Source organism: Perca flavescens, chromosome 16 (genome assembly GCF_004354835.1).
Source record: "Perca flavescens isolate YP-PL-M2 chromosome 16, PFLA_1.0, whole genome shotgun sequence".
NCBI classification, from domain to species: Eukaryota; Metazoa; Chordata; class Actinopteri; order Perciformes; family Percidae; genus Perca; species Perca flavescens.
Window position 1 is genome coordinate 30728800 of NC_041346.1, and position 10990 is coordinate 30739789.

Here is a 10990-nt window from a genome sequence, read left to right on the forward strand (position 1 = left end):
ATAAAAAAAAAATAATAATGAAGAAATTAATTTCAAATAATGCCAAATATTTGTCTGCTTATATGCTAAAAACTTTCAGGGTTTGTAGCGTATGGTTTAAATTGTAGTCTTAAATTGAGCTAATGTTACCACATTTAAAAGAAAACACTGTTACACACAATCTGTCATGTTCAAGTCCCCATCCTGACCACGCCCATCCCCCACTCTGGCCATGCCTTTACCATGTGGCGAACATGAGGTGTGTTTAGGGTCCCCTGCGTGTCCAGGCCCTCCCCTTACATTAGGTGAGTTTGACGTGGTGTGAACTCAAATATCAACTGAACAGATAAGAGCACGCTGACATGCACAAGCATATACAGATATTTTGAAGAATGTTATGAATATTTATTATAATTATTAATTTTTGCTAATGAGGAAAAATGTATCCATTTAGTATGTACACTTGTCATTGGCTTAATTTTGAGGAAAAAAAAAAACTAATAATAAATTTAAAAATAATTATTTTTATTTCAAGTTAAGCCAAAAGCATTCGTCTGTTTATATGCTGAAAGGTTTCAGGGTTCGTTTGGTTTCGATTGTTGTCTCAAATTGAGCTACTGACGCCGTTTAAAAGAAAATACTGTTACACACGTATGTCATGTTCAAGTCCCCATCCCGACCACGCCCATCCCCCACTCCGGCCATGTGGCAAGTGTGTGTGCCGGAGTCCCCATGGTGTCCAGCCCCTCCCTCATGTAAGCTGTGAACTCAAGGCGTCAGATCTTTACTGCATGGACGAGAGCAGGCTGGAGTCATGGATCAGGGAGAGATGGTGAGTCTAAAATTGATTTTACTGCCATTTAAACCGTTTACAATTCTGTTTAAAATAGATTTGTACTGTTATCACATGTAAACCAACTCTTATAGATTAATTTGAAAGTAAAATGTTAGAAGGCTAACTTATATCTTGTCAGCCAAATAAGTTAATGCTAGCTAGTTTAATGGCAGCTAACATTACAGTTTATAAACCAACACCATCTTAGTTTACAGTAAATTGTGCCGTCGTCGTGTCAAATGGAAACCTTAGTTTAGGACAGTAGCAGGTGTGGTTCTCAGGACAAGGTCAGCCATTTAGTAACGTGCACATGCCGTGACCTGTCGCCATTTTGCAACTTTTACCATACGTGTGTATGTGTGGGGTGGGGGGGTTTAAACAAAAGTATAAATCAAGAGAGATGGCTGCAATAATGTTAAATGCACTGATACTGAGCTGAAATGAAGTGTGCTGCAACATGTGTCTTATAGTCAGAATCAGATAGTGCTGTGTGGGGGGGGGGGGGGGTGGGGTGTTGAGTGAGAAGGAGTGGTGACTACAGAAGGAGAGGTGGCTGGGGAACTATTTTCTCCAGAGAGATAAATATGTTGTACTTTTCCCATATAAAAAAAACATCCTTTTATCGAAAATATGGACATACAGTGTTATACTACCTCTTTGATGGTGCATGTGACACGTACTGCCTAATCTACTGTTAATAAACTGGAGAAATGCAGCTAAAATGTGTGACTAATATGATATATGATATGACTTGCAGGAAGAAGATTTGACAACCATTCATGGTCACCGTGACAGCCCTTTCAATTCTTCAGGTCAGTAAAGTGATAATTAGGACAACTCGTAATATGAATTTGCACTTAATGATCTCTTTTTGGTCATTTTGCTGGTACACATTAAATGTCTGCTATAGAATGTTTGTTTGGAAATATTGTCATGGAAATCAGTGTTGGTTTGGGGCATGAGACTCAGAAAGTTGATGTGTTGCATGGCAAAGGACCAATAGTACGAGTATTCCACCTGCATTTTTGTTGATAAATCCAACTTTCTGAGTCTCATGCAGGGTTATCTCTGCCATTATAGAGCTTAGGGGCAGGGCCAAAGCGTATAAACATAAAAACAATTTGGACATTATCTGGACTGCGAACATAGACTGTATAGAAGCCGATGAACAGGAGGGGCTCCTGCTTGTTGTCTTCTGGACACATGCTGTATGATGGACACAAACAGTGTCACAACCACACACACACCATGCATTTTGCACACGCAGCCCCAGGTACAGCCCACACATTAGATAGTGTGTGGTGGAAAAGAGAGGTGAAAAAGATAGGGACTTGTGTTTGTGAGTATAAAGTTAATAATCATTTGCATAATAGATGTGAATGTAGAATTTTAGTCTGTGTACAGTATATCTGTTGGTAATTGCTATAACTCCTCAAGACCCAAGCCAAGTTCCCGTGTCCTGCTTGCTACCTGCTGGTTTAAAGTGAAACGGTTAGCCAGCCCGGCACAGAGCTAGCGACAACTTTAGCTAAGGTTCACTCACCAACCGTGGGCTGACCTTTAAGGTGGACAAGCTATTCTCATTTTAGTGACAAGCTCCTCCAAGTTTTGCTTCTAATGATCTTTCCCTAGCTGCAACCAACAACAACTCGGCTAAGCTTTTGCAAAAATAACTGTTTAATGACATCACCAATATGCAAATGAATGTGTGACGTCATTGCACCTAAGCGCTCTGAAATCTCAGGAAAACCCTGTCATGCACTGTCACACATCAAACAATGCAATGTATGAAACATCCTCAACATTCTATGGCTGCCATCTTATAGTTTACCAAATGAGATTACCCTGATGCTCTATAACGTTTCAATTTGATCTATTTAAGTTCTGTTGTAAACATTTATCTCCTGTCATATCTTTACTAATGACTATAACCCCATTAACACTCTCTGACAGTGCCTTGAAGAAATAGATACTTGGATGTCACAGAACTTCCTCCAGCTTAACAAAAATAAAACTGAGATGGTAGTTTTTGGAAATGAGGAGGAAAGATGCAAACTTTCTACCTTGCTTTAAAGGAAGGGCTTAATAGCAAAGAAAGTGGTAAAAAAAAACAACCTTGGTATCCTTAAATTTTAGCAGTCACATTAAAACAGTCATAAAATCATTATACCTTCATTTTAAAAATATCAATAAACTAAAAGAATATATTTCAAAGGAGGATCTTGAAAAAATCATACATACTTTCATTTCTAGTGGGATTGATTATTGCAATGTGCTGGACTCCCTAAAAAGACTTTAAAACCTCTCCAAATGGTACAGAATAGTGCAGCCAGGATCCTTACTAAAACAAAAAGAACAGATCATATTACGCCAGTCTTAAAGTCCTTACACTGGCTCCCAATTTAATACAGAATTGATTCTAAGGCTCTTCTGTTAGTTTTTAAGACACTAAAGGGGATGGGACCTTCCATGGGAACTACCTGCATGACATATTCCAACAACATTCTCAACCAAGACACCTTAGATTAAAACATAAGCAACTACTACTGAAACCTACTGTCAGAACAAAACAGGGGAAGCAGCTTTTAACCACTATGGTGTCGATCTTTGGACCAGCTTCCAGAGAACATAAAAAATCTGAACTTGGAAATTGAGATCGTCACTCATAGAAAACATTCTCAAAACCGTGATCTGAATGTAATAACACTAATTCACAAATGTGTAGATTTATTTTACCATTGATACAATGACAGTAGCAAATTTGTAATGCAACGTTTACTGATTTTTATATATTATTATTATTTATATTAAATAATGATGGGTAAATGTTGCATTACAAGTTTGCAGCTATCATTGTATCTGTAAAAATTAATCTACACATTTGTGAAATTCTTTGTGTGAATATTTTTCAATAGGTGGACCATTTTCTCTCACGTTTTGCACCATATTTACCTTCATAGTTATAAATTACTGCGGCAAGGCAGAAACATTAGCTATTTGTTTAAATGTTGTTTTCCTGTGTATGTATTTTTAAAGTGGAAAATGTAAACAGTCCAACAGCTACCTGTAATGACTGCCTATAACTGCACCCTCAATAATAATGTGATCATCAGCTACAAGTTTATGAGAAAAGTTCAGCAGCATCATAATTCAATTCAATTTTATTTATAGTATCAAATCATAACAAGAGTTATCTCGAGACACTTTACAGATTAGATCTAGACCACACTCTATAATTTACAAAGCCCCAACAATTCCCGAAAAGAGCAAGCAGTTCGACAGTGGCGAGGAAAAACTCCCTCTTAGGAAGAAACCTCGAACAGCACCATAAGAAGAGCTGCAGCTAGTAACATTAGCATTATGTTTTATTATACTTAGCAACTGTAATCATTCAGTCACAGCATTCTTGCCATAGGCCCTCATACATGTTATCGGTTCATTATGGCTGCTGCTTAAACTCACGCCGTAAGTTAACTAGCCTGCAACACAAATCAAACATAGCTTACCTTTCTGTCATGCCAATGTAAACTTCCTACTTTTTAAGCAAACACACCTAGCAATCCCTTCCTCTCTCTGCATCATGTTTTTATTGAACAACATGGCATCATAACTGGCTTAAGTGGGCCATTGCAGGATGATCCAGTATTTAGCCTGAGTCGTAGGTTTCATATTTTTTCCAAGTAAGGTTTTGCTTTGTGTAAGTCATTGTATTATAGATTTTGTTTTATAAAATCACAGAGTTGTACATAATCTCAAGTAATAATAAGCCTACATGAATCCCACCATAATATGTCACATTTTCATCATTAGGTTAAAAAAAAAAAAAATGTTTGTTAGGCTTTATCCATCATCATCATCAGTGTCAAAGATTACAGCTTTTAAAAGGTCACCAAAAGGTTGAGTAGAGTCAGTCAGTTTAGCAGGTTATACTAGGTACGTTAGATGTGGTGTATAGTAATACTAATATGGAATGTAGTGGGAGAGGAATTCTAAAATCAATTAGTTTTAACAGAAAAATTATCAATAAGTAAATGGCATACATTTAGTTTATCTAACAACAATAATTGTTTTTTTTTTTTGTATTTGATCCCCAGGAAATGGACCAGAGCTCTTCTGACTCTACAGTGATCCTTGAACTAAGTTCCGTCCCTGAAAAGGAGGACATAAGTGTTCCTGAACTCAAGAGAGCAGAAAGTGTATTTGTAAGTTCACATACAATCCAATGCACAACTTGGTCTGACAATAACAGTAGTGGGGAAATTGTCTTGGTTTTAACCTGTTAAGTCCGACGGACCTGGTACCGGTTCCACAGCACTAAGTGGTCGCAGCTATTGTAAATTTGCGCTTGTTTAAAACTCTAGGTTAATCACAGCCTCATTGAACTTTAAGACCCAACATCTTAAACTCTAGACCAATACTTTTCTGAGCCATTTTCAGAAAATATACAAATTTGGCTCACTACCACTGATGGGATTTGGCCTACTCCTCCGGTACTTAAATTTGGTATTTAATGATATGGCATTTTTCTGTAATCAATAGTATTAAAGGAGAACTCCTGGCAATTTTACATTAATCTTGCTATACCTACTGTATGTGAGTACCGTCGATAGCAAAAAAAATATGAGCCGATTCGGTGCTAGCAGCACGGAGCTAATACAGCTAACGCCCAGAGCTCCCACTCAGCTAAAAGCGGCAGTTTTGGGGGCATAAGATAAAGAGTGCCTTTGTGCCTCTTAACAGACACAAAATGCAATTAAAACATCTGTACAACATGAACAGGGCCCTTACATGACAACAAGATCGTTAAGCAACTTAGCCATTGTTTAAATTCACCTACCCTCTTAGCTGCTAGCTGCCGTCTGGGATGAGTGAGTGTGTTCAGCCAGGAATATTATTAATATAATTATTTGGTAATAATCATCACACAGCAGTTCTGTGTGTATTTGTAGCATATATATCCATTTTTGTGTGCGTTGGTGAGTAGGAGTCTTGCCAGTGTTGATTTTTGTGGTTTCCTTAGCCGGGCTAGCAGGCCCGGCCCGGCGTCCCTGCTTCTGCTTCCTTCCCGCCCTTGGCCGACAACAATCCAACGAGCGCCCGCTGGTCTGGTGGATGTCCTCCAGAAGACCATTCAAGCCTTCGCTGCAAAAATTTTTATTTCCCACCTCAAAAATGTAGTAGTAGTACTGTAAATGTACTGTAGTGATTATGACCATATTAGTGACTATGTAACTACATGGAAACGGACCAAATTATGTTTGCCTTGTACAGTAAAATAGTGTTACAGACGGCTAGCTGTAGTCTCGTGCTAAAGTCCCGTTTGAATTCAGTTGTAGCAGGAAAAGGTAAACAGTGTGCAGGTTGGAGGGCGTCGTGTGTGAAGAGTGAAAAGCGGAGGTGTTCACAAAGGAAGAAGCTTGGAGTAATGTAACTATGGAGCTAGAGCTAGCCTTCAGTAAGGCTGTTACTGCACAAGAAACAGGCATCATTTGGCCCGTTTCCATGTAGTAACATAGTCATTAATATGGTCATAACCACTACAGTGCTCAATTACCTATTTTTGAGGGGGAAATAAAATAAAAATTTTCACAGCAAAGGCTTGAATGGTCTTCTGGAAGACCTCCACCAGACCAGCGGGCGCTCACTGGATTGTTGTCGGCCACGGTAAGCCAGGAGGGCAGGCAGGAAGCAGAAGCTGGGGCGCCCGGCCGGGCCTGCTAGCCCGGCTAAGGAAACCACAACAATCAACACAGACAAGACTCCTACTCACCAACGCTAGATGGATCACACACAAAATGGATATAAATGCTACAAATACACAGGGAACTGCTTTGTGATGATTATTACAGAGGCTGGGCTGAACACAAATGCATCTAGTTGTCATGTAAGGGCCCTGTTCATGTTGTACAGACATTTTAATTGCATTTTGTGTCTGTTAAGAGACACAAAGGCACTCTCACACACTTTATCTTATGCCCCCAAAACTGCCGTTTTAGCTCAGTGGGAGCTCTGGGCATTAGCTGCAGCAGCTCTGTGTTGCTAGCACTGATTTGGCTCGTTTTTTATTTTTCGTCAGTACTCACATAGGTATAGCAATCAAGATTAACGTAAAAATTGGTTTTGGACAATGATTTACAAAGCCATAAAAGTAATTGTGAATTTGCATGTGAGCTTAACTAAAAGGGATCTGGTCAGCTATGTACAAATGTCTCATGTTATTTACGTAGTCCTATGTGATATAAAGCTGATTTTGTCAGTAAGTAAATGAAACTGGTACTTACTTGCAGCCAGATCAAGGCTAAAAAAGGAAGTGCAGTACCAACCAGGTGGTTGGTAGAGCATTGCTTGGTTTTTGCTAAGTAGTTGTTAGGGACTTATGGGGCTGAAAAATTAATCAAAAATATTATCAAAATCACAATATGGCCAAGTGCAATATGTAGATTGAAGAAACAGAGATACCCTGGCCCTACAAATCATGTTTTTCAGATATAGGAAAAAAGACCCCAACAAAATATTACATCATCATGAATTTTAAATTTAAGTAAAAATGTATATTGTGACAAAAAGAAAAGCATTTATTTTTTTTCTCTCCATATAGAGACGAAGCGTATTTAAGTCCCGCCCCCACCAGGGGGGAAACAGCTCTCTGCCCTCCGTTTACTTGTGTTGTGTCAAGGTTTTCTCCTCTTTATTCCGTCTTCTAGCAAACAACAGAAACATGAGTAATCAGCAGGAAGAATGGGAAGACTGGAATCCTGACACTAAACTAAAGTTATGTCCAACATTACCTGTGTTAGCTTACCTTACAGACTGTAGTTAGTCTAAAACTGACATTTGGATATTTGACTTGTTAATAAAATGCTTGCTGCAAAGCGTAACATTGGGCATATTGTTAGCTTAGTGTCAGAATCCCACAGTCTAACCATTCTCTCTGCTGATTCCTCACGTATATATCCACTTTTGTCATCATAAAAGCTCAGTTTTCGGTTCCACAACTTATGAAAACTTAGGTTCTGGGTTCTATACATTGTTGGTAGTAAATATCACCACACAGCAGCTTTTAGGACTGTTTCGGTTTGCCAGCAGACAAAATTGAAGATGAGGCACCTTCATCCAATACAAGTCGATGTAGGCGGAAAGATGTTTTCCTCTCTGGTGGGAGTATGACGCGATGTGCTGTGTCTCTATTGTGCAGCCCTAGGTGGTTATGAGGTAACATCTAGCAACCATCTAGTTGCCATCTAGTCCCCTTGTAACAACCACACTTTTACAGTTTTTTTTTCAGTCTAAATTACTTATTATTATTATTATTAGCACGACAATAGAAACCACCTAGTTACTACTGTCCAGACACCCATCATTTTAGATTTTTAATCTTTAAACTCTGCAAGCAATTTTACATTGATTGGCCTTACTTCTTTGTCTAAGGTTCATCAAAAATGGCGAGAAAGAAGTGGAGCACAGAGGAGGTCCAGGCTGTGGAGATCTCAATCAATCAATCTCATGGACAACATCAACTCTGGCAGGGTTCCTGGCAAAGCCCAGTGTGAAGCATCTATCAAGGGATCCTCAGAGGTGCTTGGGGAAGGAGCTGGAAGGCAGTTAAGTTCTATGTGAAGAACCGCATTGACACTTTAAAGCGTCTAGAAAATAACTAATGGAAATCTAAATTGTAATCACTGAACATAATTCTTTTTTGCCATCTAAGTTCTTCTACAATCCCACAACTAGGTACAGCGCTAACTTCAATTCAGCTCATATCTGAGCATGCAAAGACATTTTATTAAGATTGTTATAGCTCTTTTGTTTTCAAATTTAATATGTCAACATGCTCTGACTATTATTTCATTGAGTGATGTAATTTAAATTTTTATCCTAAAGAACATTGTGGTAGTGGGTCATGGGTGGTTCGAGAAATGGAGGTAGAGAGAGACACAGGTTGTAGAGAGAGTGAAAGGTTTTTAGAGAGACAGGTTTGCAGGGAGAGATAGACAGGTATGTATGTAGAGATAGACAGGTATGTAGGAAATGAGAGAGACAGGTATGTAGGTAGAGAGAGACCGGTATGTAGAGAGAGACAGGTATGTAGAAAGGAGAGAGACAGGTATGTAGAGAGAGACCGGTATGTAGATTAGAGAGTGAGACAGGTATGTAGATTAGAGAGTGAGACAGGTATGTATATTAGAGAGAGAGACTATGTAGGGAGAGATAGATGGGTGTGTAGAAAGAGAAAGCGTTCCTGAACCTTTTTAAAATAAGAAACAGAGGTAAAAGAGAGAAAAGTTTGTAGAGAGAAATCGAGGTCGGCAGAGACAGACAGGTTTGTAGGAAGTAAGAGAAAGAGGTGAAGGAGAAGGAAGCAAAGAGCCAGGACAAATGAATTTGTATATGGATGAGTTGTGATAATAAAGTTAATCTGCAATGTAAACACCATTGCTTCTGTGGCATTCCTGAATGAACTAGAATATATAAAGTACTACAAGTCAAAGGTTGGTTGGAACAATACTGACAGGAAACAAAGAAAAATTAACAAAACAAGTACAAGGTGCAGGCGACTGCTGTCACTCACTGTCCCTCCGTTTATGGAAGCAACACAGACTGCTGCCTGCTCACAGCTCTTAGTGTCTTCTCCTAGTAGGACTGGTAATTTAATTTAATCTGAGAGCTATAGAAAACCTTTTGGTTCTTATATATATTCTTTGAAATATATTTTCCAAATGTTTATATATTTGACATGTTAAGTGAGGAAGTTTGGCTCTGTTTTAGGCTCACTAAGGGTGCAATCAGTGGGCGTTTGCTCTACAGGGAGCCAGGTTTTCCTTTGTCACCTGTTTTTCAATGGCAAGGCTGTGCGCACTCAGTCTGTACTGTGCCGATCCGTAACCATGCTCAAATAATCTGCTATGGTGTCCGGTTGATTTAGAGCAACAAAACATGTAGTTTTTAAACAAAACTACATCATCCATTGGAAAATAGATGATGTAGTTTTGTTTAAGCTAATAGTGTAATCTAGTTGAGTTGTTGGTTATGTTCCTGATGCTTTGGTGGAACAGGTTTGTGAACTCAGCTGGGTAAGCGGGTGTCCATTTTGTTCATCTCTTGGCACTTGATAATATGAGAGGGGGTCACTATGTTTAGATGTGTCCAAAATTTAATTGCTTATTTTTGGTTTTAAATTCTGATAAACTGGCCTAATTCAGCCTCTTTGCATTATATTTAGTTTTCCTCTCGACATGTAGGAGAAGCTTACAGAACTCTGCATGCAAGATAGTGTGTTATATTATTGATTCAATTCTTGTTTTGTAAGTGGACGGACCCCCACCTCGCTGGTATGGGTGCACTTGGTTCAAACACACAACTCAAATGAGTTTTAGCCAAATTCTAATTGGCATTTTGTTTTACATTTTAGGTACAGCATACAAAGTCCTGTGTTCATTAAAAAGTCATTAAAATGCCCTTTACATTACTTTCAGTAGCTTTGTAGAACAGTCTTGTGTCAAATATACTCTAAAAGCTTTTTGAAAGTAAATAAAAAAAGCATGTATATTCTTTTATATGTTTATCAATGAGGGTATATAGGGTCTAAATATGATCAGCGGTTTTATTGTGATGTCAGTAGTCTGGAGTTTGAGTGGAGGATAGGGCATAGCAGGTCTGTTTGCGGAGCAGAGCTACTCTCTTTAAACCAGCTTGCCCACCCTTGCAGAATCAGAAAACATTTGTGACATTAAATGGCCAAAACAAACTTAAGACAGGCAAGAGGAGCATCAAAATATAAAAAACAAAAACCATGGGCGCCACCAGGTGGCTACTTTAATTATTTCACCTGTAATATACAACAACGAGTGATAAAAGTAAATATGAGGTCTTTATAGCTGAAAAAAAAATTTATATAATAGAAGGAGGAGTATTTCAATGGAATGGGGGTATAAATATTATAAATATTAAAAGAATTTGCCATGTGTCCCCATAGGGTTGGTGAAAGTCAGGTTTGACCTTTATTTGTGAAATCCTAACATTTTAAGTGATTTTCAGGATCCCAGAAACAAAAAAGAAATTTTGGAGTTGAAACCATGTCTCTAGCTCATTTAGAAATAGTAGTTTAGAAAAGGGTCCCCATGGTCATTCGCTATGTCATGAGTCCTCACGAGTAATAAAAACAGGTATGTGTGTGTG

The 10990-nt window shown here is 38.5% G+C and overlaps 1 long non-coding RNA gene across 2 annotated transcripts; it reads left to right on the top strand.

Moving 5' to 3' along the window:
* Window positions 1-757: 757 nt before the first annotated feature.
* Window positions 758-8313, top strand: LOC114571200 (uncharacterized). Of its 2 annotated transcripts, XR_003694622.1 has the most exons (4): window positions 758-811; window positions 1572-1626; window positions 4909-5016; window positions 8243-8313. It is a non-coding gene; the product is annotated as an uncharacterized LOC114571200 (long non-coding RNA). The 2 variants fall into 2 exon arrangements; XR_003694621.1 differs by lacking the exon at window positions 758-811 and having other exon boundaries at window positions 1445-1626.
* Window positions 8314-10990: the final 2677 nt, after the last annotated feature.